Source organism: Haliaeetus albicilla, chromosome 10 (assembly GCF_947461875.1).
Source record: "Haliaeetus albicilla chromosome 10, bHalAlb1.1, whole genome shotgun sequence".
NCBI lineage: Eukaryota > Metazoa > Chordata > Aves > Accipitriformes > Accipitridae > Haliaeetus > Haliaeetus albicilla.
Window position 1 is genome coordinate 11,806,763 of NC_091492.1, and position 15,809 is coordinate 11,822,571.

The 15,809-nt window shown below is 42.8% G+C and overlaps 1 long non-coding RNA gene across 2 annotated transcripts in view; it reads right to left on the reverse strand.

Moving 5' to 3' along the window:
- Nucleotides 1-330: 330 nt before the first annotated feature.
- The window catches only part of LOC138687087 (uncharacterized), a 147,108-nt gene continuing 131,629 nt past the window's right edge, over nucleotides 331-15,809 (reverse strand). The window contains exons 1-4 of one of the 2 annotated variants that reach the window (XR_011326422.1): nucleotides 10,273-10,541; nucleotides 1,820-1,951; nucleotides 1,351-1,607; nucleotides 331-409 (exon numbers count right to left, since the gene is read on the reverse strand). This is a non-coding gene — a long non-coding RNA (uncharacterized lncRNA). Of the gene's footprint in view, nucleotides 410-1,350; nucleotides 1,608-1,819; nucleotides 1,952-10,272; nucleotides 10,542-15,809 lie in introns of those variants that run through there. The other variant, XR_011326421.1, reaches the window with a different exon arrangement.

Here is a 15,809-nt window from a genome sequence, read left to right on the forward strand (position 1 = left end):
ATAAGATCCTTTTCTAAGCCATTTCAACAAAAGTTATATGCTGAGTTTGCCTCATCCTTCTCTACTTTCTGCAATCACGCGGGTACTCACTTGTGCAGCAATAGTTAGGGGAAGGACTCAAAACATAATTGCCTTGTTTAGATAGCTGAACTTCTGAAAAGCATAAAACCTAACCCGATTTGTAAGTGCTGCCTGTGGACTAGGCCCACATATGTACATTTTGCCTAGAACAGTATTTTTCTTGTGCATGTCTACAGGCACAGTCAATACTGAGATCATGGGCATACAATTTACTCACGCAGAAATAAAGTAATAAAATGCAGTCTCTTGCCTGTTTTCTTCTTTAGGAGGTGCTACGGAGGGCTGCCATTTTCAAAGCAATTGTCAGTGAAATTGTGTCTGCATCCTTCTGTGTGAAACAAAAGAATGAGACAAGACACAATAAGAGTTACAAGCTAATCATAGGTTTGGCAGCTGCTTTAGATCACAGAAATATGTCTTGATCCACATACATTAAATGAATAAATACCAACTTAACTACTTAAGCAGTGCTATCATTCTTTGTCAGTGTGATTCTCATGCTTATGCAAAGTGTATGAATGAGCAGAGCAGACCAGCATGTTAGAGAGAAGATCAGTGACTCGCAGTTCCCTGCAGTGAACTATACTGAAAAAGGATGTTTAAACCTGTAACTCAGAATTGCTCTGCCTTCATCACATGCGCATTGCTATGACACGGTTGAGTGGGAGCACAAACAACTTCTCAGAGAAATTTATAAAAAAACCCATATATTTATTTCTTTTAAAAGACAGGAGGAATAACCCCCAAAGCTCACCAAGCTATTTCCTTCTGTCCCCTTTGTTATTTTCTAGTACCTCTGGGCCTGACTAAGAACCACAGCTGTCCACCCAAGCCTTCCCACTGACTTCTGTGGGTCTTGGATAGGCTTGCTTGTTATCAAGCTTTGGTGCTGACCTTAGTCTGCCATCTCATCTCCCAGGCTCCCAGGAAGAGAAAATAGCAGACCCCGAACAATGTGAGGAAAGAATTGAGGTTAAAGCTGCCTGGGACAGGTTGCAATACATGTTTTGAGATAACTGGTAGTGAGGCTTGGCTTCAAAATCCAAATAGAGGAATGATGTCCCAGCATGATATCCCAGCATGTGTTTGAAGAGCACCAAACACCATAAAACTGGAGGCTTTGGACAATGCTGTTGATTTAATAATAACAAAATAAAAAATGGAACTGTGATTGAATTTGAAATTTGACCGTATTGCTTGTTCTCTCAACGCTGCTGATACACATTACTGTTCCATTTTTTTCTGGGAAAATAGAAAATAAGGACAAACCTTGAAGGTGTAGCTTTCTGCCTGGACCTGCAGCACTTTAGGCAGCTGCCTGCAAGTGGCCCAGGCGTAAATCTTTTGTCATCCAGAATGGCACAGAGGTCATCACAGTCATTCCCACGTTTGCTAGCAGAGCCTCAGCAAACTACTGCCATGCATTTGGGTTCTGGCCCACGACACATCCTCTAAACATTGCTCCTTGCAGACCAGCAGCCTTCTATTCTCCCATCATCTGTGTTCCCTCCTATTCTGTGCAAAAACTGTGAAGCACAAGGAAGAAAAAGTCAATGAGTGTTCCATTTATCCAGTAAGAGCTTGCATACGAAATGGAATAGCACATGGCACCCAGGACAACATCAAAACACAGCTCTGATTAAACACAGTGGGTTTTGACTCAAGAAGTAAAACCAGGAACTAGTATAAATTAGAGGAATAAGGTACAGTTTAATAACTGCAATAAACAGCTACTAACCACGCGGTAGTGCAGAGGTTTCCATTAATCCATGAACTTTGCAAGGCTGCTGGGAACATCCAGTGCTATCTTCTCAGGTGAGAGAGCAGGTTGAAAGATGGGGTACTGCTCAATTCATCCCTTTATTCACACCTAGGGAGGAAATGTATTCTGCTGAGAATAAACCACAGCAAACACAAGAAGCCACCCCTCTGTCACAATGCACAAAACTGCATTCATAAAGCAGGGTGCACCCAGCATAGAGCACCCCCAAACTTCTGCATTTTAGGAGGATCAACCACCCGCTTTGTGGACATGCTCTGCCTTTGGGACTTCTCTGCTGTTCCTGAAGGGGCTGTGGCTGCTTCAGGAAAAGAGGAGAATTTTAAAAAAATCATACTTTTAGGCTACTGCATTATTATGGGTGACAATTTTCATCACCTTTTTAAAAGGGTGGTTCAGCGGCCTTTTCAGGATTTGAGTGTATTTTATTTTTGCTGTTTGGACAAGACAGACTACAACCATGGATTTGAAAAATAAAGTTTAATACCCCATTGGCTTTAAAAGAGAAGGCTTGGCATACACATCTTCCCTATGGGATTTTAATTTCTCAGATCTGAACCCCATGCAGCAGGGGAGCCATCATTTGGCAGTAATGCAAAGTGTGGCACAGTGACATTTTTGTTCACACAAATCCTTGCACACACAGAATTTTGCTGAAATGCAGCTAAATGTTTAATGAAGCTGTAGCTGGATAAACTAAGCCTCAGAAATAAAGTTACATGAAAGCATGGCTCTATGAATGAAAAACTGGTATCTATATCCTATTGCCATAAGTGGACCCAAGTATCACTGCAGGCCAGGAGTACGAACCCTGAGGGCTCAGCTTCTTGTTGTAACAGCGGTATGAATGTACTGGATGAGTTTTTAGTTTAAAGAGCAATAAACCTTTTGCCAATGAACCCCGAAATATACCTAACCACTGATTCCTCACCCCTGCATATTTATGACTAACCTGCTGTGTTTCTTATCCTCATCACATTCCTGTTTTGGCTGTTTTCTGTTTTGTTTAGTAAACTCAGATGTGCTAAACAATGCTACAATGCTCTAGGACTTTTCCTCTCCAATCTCAGTATCATTTTGTACTACAATGCTTCAGTGCCACTTAATATTGTGACGAGAAATAATGCACTGACTGCAATGTATATATTGCTTGCGTTCTTCTTCACTGCAACAATGAGTCATTATTCAGAGTATGTTTATGTAATATCATAAATACCAATCTCTGGTATTTATGCAGCATAGTATTTACTTGGGCAAGTTGCCACATGCACTAAAGAAGTAAACAAAGAGCCATTCTTTGGAGGGTTAAAAAAGTCTTAAAATGAATCCAATTTTCCTTCATAAGGCACTCCTTGTTATTTTACCTAAAGTGGCTCTTTAAGATATACAGTATGATAAAACACACAATTCCTGGGAGACGTAATTATGGTTCCTAAGAGACTGGTGAATAAACAATCAGGAATAGAGTGTTTGTTTTCCCTAGGGTTTTTTTTAACTATTAATGGAAGGCATTAAAAAAAATGGAGAGGAATGTGTTGGGTTGATAAATGGTAAGAAAAGTTGAGGAGCGCACTTCACTGAACACACAGGGTTTCTGCCTAAAAGTGGTACTATTTTACTGGATTGCAAATGCTCCTATTTTGCAAATGCATTTGCAGTGAGTGTAAATACCAGAGTGGACTCTTTGTTTGTTATATTTACTGTACTGTGTACATCAATGGCACAACGTGTGTTCTAAAGTAAAGAGCTTGCCTTGTCTCACATTACCTTTAAGCATTAACACAAACAACTTCCTTTGAATCAAGGTGACAAAATCTTCTGCCTTGTACGAAATGTTCTGCCTGATACAAATTCCTAGGGAACGGCAGGGGGGCCCCATCCAGTACAGTGCTGAGCCATTGCAGATACTTTTCTAGCAAATTAGGGACACTGCAGTCAACCCCTACACATGTGTGGCCACTGAAAACCTAGAAGACAGCTAAAGCAAAGCTGAATCAACAGCTGAAGAAAACCTTTCTGCAACCCGTGTATATCAGAATGCAACTGAATTGGGAGCAGAGGTTAATACTATTGGTCCCCACAAAGTCATTCAAGTGATCCATCACCTAAAACCAGTGGCTCCCAAAGCCACTGGTCACCTCTCTACATCAGTTACCTCTTCCATAAATCAGACTGATGAAACCAAGCTATTCATTCTGTTTGATGGTGTGAGTCTTCAACTTGCCGTCATCAGTAATATTTAAGCAAATGATGGACTTTGTAGGACTCTCGCAGAAGGGTCGGCTTCACACTGCAGGGCCTGGACATGCACCAGCACCTGCCACTGCAGGTTTTTAACCTCAGGAATATAATGATCAGGTCTTATTAGTTTAGCAGAAACAAACATAGGCCTTACATTCCTCCTGTGGCAAGTAGGTGTCAAAGCAATAGATCACGCTGCTGTAGTTAATATGCCTTTATGATCTACTCATTTCTTTTTAAAAAAAAGACAAGACAGCAAAAGTCACGATAAAGTCTATTTTGTACCAGATCTGAAGTAAATGCTGATGCCATTACAGGCGGAAAAGCACACAGCTCATGAGTTATTGCCTAAGCGACAGGAAATGTTTTGTCTCTTTCTATCCTACACATACAGATTTGCAAAAATGGCTAAAAGAAGAATATATGCACAGGATGAATCTGGTCAAGTTAGTACTTGTTCCTGTCTTAAGGATTTATTAGAGAAGTGAATAAACATGCTTGTTGTGGTAATTAACCCCATGTAAATCACAAATCCTGCCTTTATAGGGTTTTGTTCGTGCTGCTGTCATTAAGGGCCATTCAGTGTTTCCAAACTGGAGGCAGGCCCGAGGTTAAACCTCGGCAAACGAAGGGGGAAGGTGCACAAAATGGGGGACCAGGGGGCCCTGGCAGGGGAACCCCATCAGCAAGCCAGCCACCTTGTCACTAGTTCGCTTCCTCGAGAGTCCAGAGCCAGGGAAGACAGCAGCAATAAAAACCATCAAATTCTACAATCTTTGGGCAGTCTCACCTTGGTAACTACATTTCTGTAATGTAAAAAAAGAGATTTGCTTCTAACCTTGCCACGCCCAGGCTCTGTCCATGTGAGGCCCATTTCCCTTGCCCAGGCAAACAAGGGTTTGGCCAGCCCTGCACTGCCCTGGCATGTGTGGCACGTGTAGAGTGTGTGCAGGGCGCAGGGTATGGCCGTCATCTCACACTGCAGGCTGATGAGGAGCTAACTGTTCGTGAGATGCTGGGTTAGCTGCTCCTCAGCCTCTGGATGGTCCCTTCCACAGTCTACTGAAATCTACAGGAATCTTTTCACTGATTTCAATGGGCGTTGGATCAGATTTAATGTTCCCAAACCAAACACCAGAAGAGATGTATGGTGGCAGTGCCAGGAACTGCCCCTTATCTTCTCCTTTGGTTTGTAGGGCCCATCCTGCCCTGTTTTTTTCTAGCAGTTAACACGATTAGTAATGGAAGTCTATGTCTAACAGGAAATGTCTTCTTCCTGTAAAAAAGACCTCAAATTAATTACCAGCCTTTGAAGAAAATCTGAATTGATGCTATAACACTGACTGAGCGGATACTTTGGTAACTTGCTAGACGTCTTACTGACATCTGCTATATACAGCATGCAGATGATTAAGGTTAAGTAATAGCAAGAAAGAATGAGATAGTTTCTACATGCACACTTCTGATCACTTTGGTAAGGAGCGGTCTATCAAAGATGCCTTTCAGTTCAGGATGCTTCTTACTAGAGGAAGTTTAATCAGTGAACAATCTACAGCCACCCAGTTAGGAGCATGCTGAAGAATCAAAAATACAAGCTCTTCATAAGTCAATACTGCTTGTGAGACAACTACACTTTTCCTCTCATGCTATGAATCCATCTTGTCTTCTGGCTACACTGAAGAGAAAACGATCACCCAACAAAGACAGCACAACACAGCAAAATTGAAAACACATTTAGCAATTTGCATACCTTGCATGCCATAGAACACCCCCAAATCCTGGTGGAAATGTGCATAATGTGCCAGACATCTTGAACCCAGGAACTCCCCTCCCCATAATCCCTCGGGACCGAAAAGTTTCTGATTGTACTCCAGCTTCCCCATAAAAGCTTCATTGTTACTGTAGCCCAGCCTTTACCAGGAGTCATGGCATTGGGCCACAGCCTCCAGGGACACTCTCAAGCTGCACAAAACAAGTTTTTCCAAACAGTTTAAGTATTTCCCAGCCCAGACTCTCACATTCTAGTTGTTTGTGCAGGGACAGTAACCCACCAAGCCCTGCCTAAAATACTGGTTGTTTAAACTCCACAGAGACATTTTTTACTAACATTCCTTACTGCTGTAACCTCTTGACCATTTAAAACTACTATTAACGGGCAGACTCCATAAGCCTAATGTCAAGGAGTCATCCCTGCTGCAAAAAAGCAGCAATCAGACAATAGATACATAATTGCTGCTTCCTCTGGACCACTACTTCAGCTAGCCATTTCTTAGTTTAAGTAGACTTTGCAGCAGTCCACGAGATACATGCAGCATCAGCTGAACAGCTCTTAGTTGCGATAATAATTTGTGATGAAAACAGGAAAATTTGCTCAAGGGGAGTTGACTTGGTTCAGTGGCACTGGAGGAGCTGTATCTCTTGGAGGGGCCTTGGCCACCCTATGGGCAGCAGGTCCAGGGTGCCAGCTCAGTGCTCAGCTCCCTCACTTGGTGCCCAGAGCACCCCAGCCGCAGCAGCAGGTTTCCATGGCCAAATTTTGGAGGGGATGTGTCCAAGCTCCTGTGCAGATATTTTGCCCTCTTTTCTAATCAGGCAGCACCAGAGTGGGAAGAGGCCATTGCAAAATTGCTTATTGTACTTAAATTTCTACCCTGGGAGTTAGGGGGGATGCTGGTGTTTGCGTCAAGGGCACGGACAGGCTGGGTGCAGAGATTTGATGGCAGCAGGTAGAAGCTGGGGGCGAGGAATGTCACCAGGATACTCTGCAGCTGCCGTAACAGTCTCTGAAGGTGTCTGTCTTGCTCACTGCTCGTTTGCAAGGGGAAACCTCAGTCAAAAGGTCCGTGATAGTGGCTCAGGCTCCCCTAGCTCCACCATAAAAGCAAGAGTCTCCCCCTCTCCAGCAGGTTTCAGCCAGCCTCTTTAACATGTTCTATACAAACACCGATCCATCGTGACCTCCCTGCTCGCAGCAAAGGGCTGGAAGCCTGAAATACACTGCCTTTGGGGATTTGATGAGAGTGGCTACTTTTTGCAGAGATAGCAGCAGCCTGCCCATCCATCCCAGCCAGCCCCATGGGAGCCGCTGAGCTGCACCTTCCTTCCCTGAAGGACAGCAGCTCTCCAGCCCCACTTAAGCCAGAGCAGACCCCTCAATATCCCACACCTTCCCCTCCATTCTAGTTCTAATCAAGCTAATCATGGCACTCATTTGCTAAATTAGTACTAATTAATGAAATGCTAATTAAAAAAAGGGCTGACTAATTCATGGCTTCTGTTCATAATGGCCTTCTCTCTCAGCACTTTGGAGGCACTGGCATTTCTGCCCTGTGCTGAGAAGGTCAAAGCCATTCAAAGTCACAAGCACAGGTCACAGGGACACTCCAGCCATACTGCCTCGGGTTCCCCAAGTGTCTCATGGGGGAAAAATAACACCAGTTTGAGTCACCACTTAGCGCCATGGAGTGTTTGGTGTTTTTTAATACAGGGCCCTTCAGAAGGCGGCTTTTAGATGGCTTGCTCTGCAAAGATGATAAAACAAACAGAATTGGAGCTAGAGAGGAATTTCTGGAGTGCTCAGTACCAGCCCTGGCCTCTGCCAGGAGTCCAGGCAGGCCCTTAATGAGCCGCAGCATGCTGGCGAGTGCCAAGTGGGCATAGCCCTTTCACAGGTGTCTAAATACACAGTTATTTGAGGAAATAAAAGACTTTAAAATGCGCTCATGAATTCAGTCAGGGGTGCTTGTGTTTAAACGACCTTAGTCCATCCAACCTTTATCTCCCTGGACCTCGAGGGGCTTTGGGCAGGGACGTAGACACTGCGACCAGCCAGCTGCTCTCCCTCCACGCTGCCAAGCTTTAAACTTTGTGGCACTGTCCTCTCCGACCAGGAAGCTGCAGAAAGCAAGCGTGCAACGCAGCGTCATCTATTACCTTGGTAAGGCCCTTCAGCTCAGTTTGGTCTAATTTGCTAACACACGCACCATAATTACAGGGCTTGTGTTTGGGCATATCTCAAGAGTTCCTTGTACATGTAATAGGAGAGGATAATTCATCCAGAGCCTATCAGGGAAGACCAGCCCTAAACTGTCCAGGGCCAGGCACAGAGCCCTTTGTACAGTTGGGAAGAGCCCCAAAAGCCTTTGGAAATCTGGTGCAGATCAAACCGGATGTCTGGCAAGATTCTGCTTTTGCACCTTGCCCTTGTCTCTTTGCAGACTCACTGGTGACTGCTGATGAGGCAGGAGTAGAGATGCAGGCAAGCTCCCTCATGAGGGTGCCCAATGCCACTCCAGTTTTCAGTGCAGCCCCTCTTCCTTGCCTTGCCCTGGCTAGGGACACACTGGCAAGCTTGAAGGTGCCAACCTGGAAAGGACAGGCTCTGCCAGCGGGGTGCACAACACAAAGAAGGAGACTTTGCTATTTATACGAGGCTTCTTGGCAGCATAACTACGTTGTTTAGAGGTGTGCTAGCTTTCTCTTTCCTGACCACTGTAGCTATGGCCACAAAATGTAAATGGAGACCAAGACCAAGTGCGGGAGTTGATCCTTTGCCTTGTGTGTGCCTAATGGCAACATCTTGTGTTGTCTAATAAGCTCTATCTTGCATCTCTCATTGCACAGATTGAGACTCGTAAAAGCTTGGCGAGGTAATGCGCAGCCCTGCAGAGAGGGCAGCTTCTCCTGGCTGTGCCCCAGTAGGGGCCGAGGTTTTGCTCTTCCTTCGTGACATTTGCTGAAGTTCTGCACTGAAACACTGAAACCGTCTTTGTTCCAGACTCAGCAACACTCTGCTTTTGAGCACTGAGCAGAGCTGTTTTACATGCTTTGAGATGGCAGCAAACCAACAAAGAACAGCTGATACAATTAGCTGATGGAAAAATAAGTTCATGGCATTTTTTTGGCCTAGAAACCTATCTCACATTAATGCAAATACTCTGTCAGGATTCCACTGAGTCCATTCCCCAAATGGATCTGTTACATGCTAGCAGCCTCTGAAGGTAAGCGAGGTCCTGTGTAAGGCCCTGAGGTCTCTGCACCCTGGGGGCTTGTTTTTGAACTCTAATGGTTTCTCTTTGCAATACAGTGAATTCCTGGCCTTCAAGTGAGGCTGTTGTGTGGGGGCACAACATGATGGTAACAGCTCTGCAGTGGTTACAGTCTTTGGGGAAATGGGAGGGTGGCAATGTTACCGGGAAGGTTGGTGCCTCTTTCCTGATGCTTTTATGGAGTTTCTGACAATTTAATTTACAAATTTCTCAAAAGAGATTTTTACTTCCCAGGGGACTGAAATATTTTGAGCTCTTTATGCTGATGGCTCTGGCTGAAGATGCAGCTGCCTGGACCATAATATTTCCATGACAGGATGGACATGTGTGTCAAGTGCGGACCCTGTCGAGGCCTATCTCAACACACTCAACGAAAGATCACAGGCACAGCTCAGAGCTGGCAGGAGCCCTTCCACTGAAGTGCTGCAATTACAATTGCCCTCACTAAAGCTACATTTGGCCTTTTATCTGACCTTCTTTGATCTTTTCCACAACCTCTGGCAGGTCTTCAGTACATTCAGTTCTTTATATTACAGCCATCAATCCCACATGCAACCAATTAGGTTTAGACATAGTTTGGTGACCATAATATTGTACAGACATTCTACCAAGTTTTCAACAAGAGAGGGTGGCTCCTACATGTCACTTTCTAGTGGGGAGCACGCTGACTGCACTTCAGAAATATCCCAAGGAGAAAAACATATTCCAGAATTACACTCCAAGCCCAAAAGTCCCACTTGCAGACAACATGCTGGCTTTGTGTACATACAATAAGGACCCAAATGCTGCTCCTCCTCGTTGGGCACAGCAGGCAGGGCAAGAATCTCACTAGACCTGTGTGACCAGGTTTGTCATCCAATAACCTCATCACCTGCCACTGTCATTGCCAGTGACACACACCAAATACGTTTCGCTTATCAGAAGCAAAGAGGCAGCAGCACCCGTAAAGTCTTTTAGCTCTACCCATTTTGTCCAGGCCCCTAAGGAGGGATGGGAGGGCAGCCAATACAGGTGGGTATTTGCCTTCACTGCTTTTGCACTGAATTCAGTGAAATCCTCATTGCTTCTCTCCCTTGCTGCTGTACTGATGCAATGCAGTATGGCCAATGTTTATTGTATTACCTGAAGCTTCTCTTTGGGTAGTCTTCAGTTAGAGATATATCCTCCATCTGTTTGTGGTGTCAAATAGCTCATACTTGGACATGGAAGAAAAATGAAACTCCCCTCTGTTCAAATAACCCTGGAACAGCACAAGTCTTCCAAAATTCAGCAGAGGCATTGAAAGCCTGTCTGTCTCTTTTCAGCTCTGGGATACAAGCTATTGACACTGCTATTTGTTCAAGTGCCCTAGAGTCTGTTCACTGTGGACTTTGCCCTGTTAGTGACAGAGAAGGAGCACATTTCCTCGTGTGTGTCATTTCCTTTCAATGGAAGGAGCCCGTGTTGGTGCCGATTGCTGGTTTGTTTTCTTGCTCCTCTGCCAGGGAGAGGATTTCTTGTGTTGGAGGATTGGTGGCAGCAAGAGCAACTTCAAGCCAATTCTCTCACACCTTGAGAGCTCTCTTCAGAAAAAGTGCTCTCTTCTTTCTGCTAACACCTTGCCAAGGAGAAAGAGACATCTGTGCAGACCTTCTAGGTCTTCTTGCCATAGCACAAACATGCAATAAGAAGCCCACAAGCAGCAGCAGCATTATAGACCATGGTTCTGGTGCTAAACTATTTGTAGAGTATTTGCATTACAGCAAAACGTCTGGATAACGTGTCAAATGGATCTCTAATGAATGTCAGATGGAAAATTATTTAGTGGAGTAGCTTCCTTCAAAAATGTCATTCTGTCACAATCAAAAATCAATTATTTTTACCAACTTTTTTTTTTTTAGGAAAAAAATGCCAACAATTTTGGAATAAAACATTTAGATTTTTTTTATTCTATATAATATGTGCATTTTTAAAAGCTATAATGACCTAAATAAGCCAAAACTATTTATTTTTGTGGAATTTTCCTTTGTGGAGAATTTCAACATTTTGAGGTTTTGTTCTGAATTGGAATGAAAACAAATTTCAAAATCTCAAAATCGTCTGTGAAACACTATTTCCATTCTCTGGCCAGCTCAAGTTTCAGGCTAGAACATGTATAATAGCTCCCCTGCAGGGAATCCCTTTAGGAAAAACATCTCTGAATGAATTTACTGGTGCAAACATATAGTTTTAAAGATTTGTCTATTTGTCCACTGCTGAAAGCTCCTCCAAGTCACAAGAAGCCTCCACAAGTTCCTGAAAGACTTATTTCTGAAAGGCATTGTTAACTTTGTACAGTTGATGGTGGTCATTTCCTGGTATTGATATTAGTCATTCAGTTACAGTTGCCACTTACTTGCCATAGACCACAGAACTGATACCATAACTATTTTCTTGTCCAACTTTAGTTGGACTGCTTTTAATAGTTTAAACTAGAGATTATAAGCTTTATATTACATTTTCAAGGTAGGTGCTGTCTGTTCAGATTAAAATATTCAATAGAACAGAATTTATATTCTAGAATATTTAGATGGATTTAAATATTTACAGCCTTAGCAAATATTTCTGCCTCAAAAAAACCCACACATTACAACAAGATGACTTGCACTTTCATGTGTAGAGAACAAAAACCTACCATAGGCCAAATTAATTATTAGGGACGCTGATGGAGTCCTACTGTAAGTGCTGTTTTCAAGTGAGTTACTTTGGATTTACAGTGACATAAATGAGATCATAGGCCAATATGTTCACAGCAGCTTTATATATCACAAAGGTATGAAGAAGCCTAATACTGAAATGAATTAACATAAATAGATTGTAAATTAATCACACACTCTATTAAAAAATCCCCGCATGCCGTGGGGTCTTTTTCCGCCTTTTTATAGTTGTGTTTTACTGGAGGGGAGTTGGTGTGCACTGTGGGCTGATGTACTGTGGAGAGTGTCTCTGCTCCTCCAGAAAGCAAAGGCTTTGTGTCAAGGTGAAAGCTGAACTAAACACACACTTTGCAGTCAAAGTTTGTTTATAACTCATGACTCTGCTGGGTCAGTTATGTGGCAGTTTCACTAAACAAACAAGTAAAAAGCAGGTCAATGTCCAAATACTGGAGTGCAGCTTATTTAAACTGCTTCAGTAGTTGTTGGAGGAGTAAAGCTGTAAGTGAAACAAACTGCCTCTGCAGTAAATAAAAGTGCATAAAACACAGTGGATCAAACTCATGCCCAGGTATGACTCTGAGCTGTCTTTGTCTTTCACTAAGATGCCTTTGACCAACTATCTCAGCATAACACAGGAAGTTATTGAAAGCACATTTGGCACTTGATGCATTTGTTGCAGAATCAGCAACATAAATCTTTCAATCCACTGTCTTGAGTTGCTATATTGTAAGGTGTGTGTTAAATTATCACAACAGGAACCTCTCTCTGAAGGACTGGAGAGGGGAAAACAAACCAAAATTGCATGGTAAATCTATCAAGGAATGACACAGAGGAGTGCAGCCAGCTGAATCAGTACCGTGTATGTCCCTTTCCCATGCCTCAGTTCAGCAAGATATTTTCTGGAATCACTACCCTATTGAGTTAGCTGTTTACCTTGTATATACAAACCACCTCCTTTACTAGACTGCCCATGCATCTCATACCCCTTAATGCAGTTCTCTTTAGAAACCCTGTGAAGGTACAGAAGTGCTATTGTCCCCCATTTTCTATAGGCAACTGAGGCCTAAAGTTAAGAAGCTGCCAAAATATAGGCAGCTAAACACCAGCCCTGCCTCCAGCTGAGCCTTCCCTTTTGTATTTCCTTCTTGAAATACTGAATGCTTGTCTGGGTCTGGAGAAGAACATTTCCATCTTTCAATCTGCGTACCCCTTTGTGAACATACAAATATAAAAATGAGCAATCAGTCATCTGATGCATATCAACGTGCATCTATCGGTTCATAAATTTGTTATCAGCCCAAATGATATAACCACAGCCTTTTGACTTAATATCCTATCTTTCCTTCTACACTAGAATGCATGCAAAAAAAATGCCCATCTGATTAGATACCTAATTTTAATGTTAAAAAACCCCTATATAAATTTACTCCCTCCTTGCCTTGTATTGCGCAAGAAACGTGTTAGCCTGCTTCCTGCTCAGAGCCTGACTTTGCAAAGGCACTGCCAAGGCACCCCGTCACACAACCACCAGGTAGCCACGCCAACGCCGCAGCTCAGCTCAACAGCAACTCTTTCCCTCTTGGAAGGGATGCTGTTACTGTTACTGTTGGAGGTGGAGAGAAAAGGGTCTAGCAGGGACTCAGCTCAGGGAAGGACCCGTTGGTAGTTCTCATGTGCTTGATAGCAATTCACTTGTTTGATATCAGCAAATTCATCAACTGGAGTCTTGGTCAATTTCCTCAGTGTAAAATTTCAGTACAGCCATTTTAGAATAATTCATTAATTTTTACTCACATATTAAGACTCTTCTCTTTCCAGCATACCCCTCCCTCTGTGTTTGGAAAAGTTCCCTTTAGAGGCTGTGGTTGCTCTCTTACATTTTTGCTCTCTGTTAGTATATCTGAAGGGGACCATCAGAAGCACTCTGTGTTGGTCTCACTCTGCTCTGCCTGCAGCATGGACTGCCTTTAACAAGAGCAAACGTCAGCCAGGGTTTTCTGCCTTTGAACACTCCAAACTGAAACAAAAATAAAGATTTGCAAACTTAAAGCAATCTTACTCATGCAGATTTATTCTAAGGGAAGTGGGCAAAGAACTGGTCCTAGGAAGATTGCAATACAGGAATCCCTAGATTCCTAGACAAAACCTGTCTAAATGAGTTTGTGGTCAACACTTGAAACAAGCAATTGGCCCTTCCATCAGCTGTTACAACAGACTGATTATGGCAGGGCTCCATGTGGCTGGCACAGATTGCTCCTCCGTGGCTTCTGCTGGCAGTCTGACATGTGAAGGTGCGGTAATACATTAACTGTGCACCGCAAGATGGAAACCACTGCTTCTTTTGATTCTACCTGGAATACTTTTTTTTCTACTCAGCGTGTAAACATGTGAGCAAACAGGGATAATGGTTTAAAAACCAGCAAGCATGATTAAAATGCTTAAAGGAGAAGAAGATATTGTTCTGCTGAGCAGAAGTGAGAGGGAGGCAACTATCCAACTTGGAGGGACAAGGGATTTGTTCAGGGAGCCACAGAAATATTTGTCTGGAAGCCATGGGAGAAAATGAAAAAAAGTATGCTTTATAATAAATATCAAGACGATCTTGTATCACTAAGATCTAGCAGGCTGGGAAATATTTCCTTCAGGGAAGCTCTGGACTTTAAAGTCTAACGGAGATTTTCTAATAGCTAAAGAATAAATACATGCACAGAGTAATTTAAATAGTACTAGATTCCCATGCAGAATGTATAATTGAAATAGCAATAGCACTTTTGAGCAGCAAGTATTATACAGGACTAAAAACCTAGTGAGACAAATCTAAACTGCTGTCCCATAGTCAGACAGCTACGTTCTCTGACCTGTGACCGTGTCAGCAGGAAATAATAGGAGAAATTAAACTGGTCAGTATAAAACCAATAAGGAAGTAGAAGAAACACAAAATCTGTGACGCAAAATCAATATGTTGATCACTTTTTGCTGTCCAGCAACTTTTACAATGTGGAAATAGCTGGTTTGCAGTGCCACAGTGCAAGAAAAGCTTACTGCACGCTTTCTTGCCCCTTTCTAAGCAGATGATCACAATTACAAATTCTACTTAACAATTAACAATTCTATTTTATTATTAGTAGTAGTAGCATCAGCAGCAGTAATGGTTGTTTTGTTACAGTAGCCTTGAGAGTCACGAACTGTATGCCCTGGCCTGCTGCACATTGCACTCCACAAGCACAGTAACAGATGGAAGAGTTTAAAACCTTGATCTTATTTGTTTGTAAAATTTTGATTTGATTTAAAATTTTCTCTGTTCCAGCAAAGATTTATTTGTGTGCTTTTCTTTACCACTGTGAGGAACGTGACGACTCACAATGTGGAAAGCAAAGCACATGCAGGACAAGAATCAGAAACAAGCAAGAAAGAGAGGGGAGATGGAGAATATTAGCATCTCTGTAGACTTTATTTGCCTCTGCCTCTTTGTAATATGAAGCTTTATTTACTGCCAAGCCCCTCCACACTCAGAAAACATGGGTGAAGACCCAGACCATGCTTAGATTGCCTTAAAACTTCAGAGATTTAAAAATGGCAACACAGTTTGGCTTGTTGTTGTTTGGCATCTGGTTTCTGAGCTTTGCAGTGCATTTGGATCACATTTTCAGGCTTTTCCCTGCAACTGGAAGAATTAGAAATTTATTGTTTAAAAAAATGAAAAGTGAGAGAGTCATGTGATCATATGCTTCCAGGAGCTAAGACTTGAAGAAAAAGCCCACCCCAGACTCACAATAAAATCATGAGAATTGAAAACACCAGACTTAAGAAGCTCATCCAAGCTTTCTGCTGTGCATATGGAAAACCAGGGTGTTGTCAGGACTAGTTAGCTAATGCCATAAAGCACTCAGAAGAACAACGTTAGTTATTATTTAGGAGGAAACCAAAGTGTAAAGTGTTTTACATATAAATCTGCCCTTTAGAAGAGCAACATTAAAAACGCAG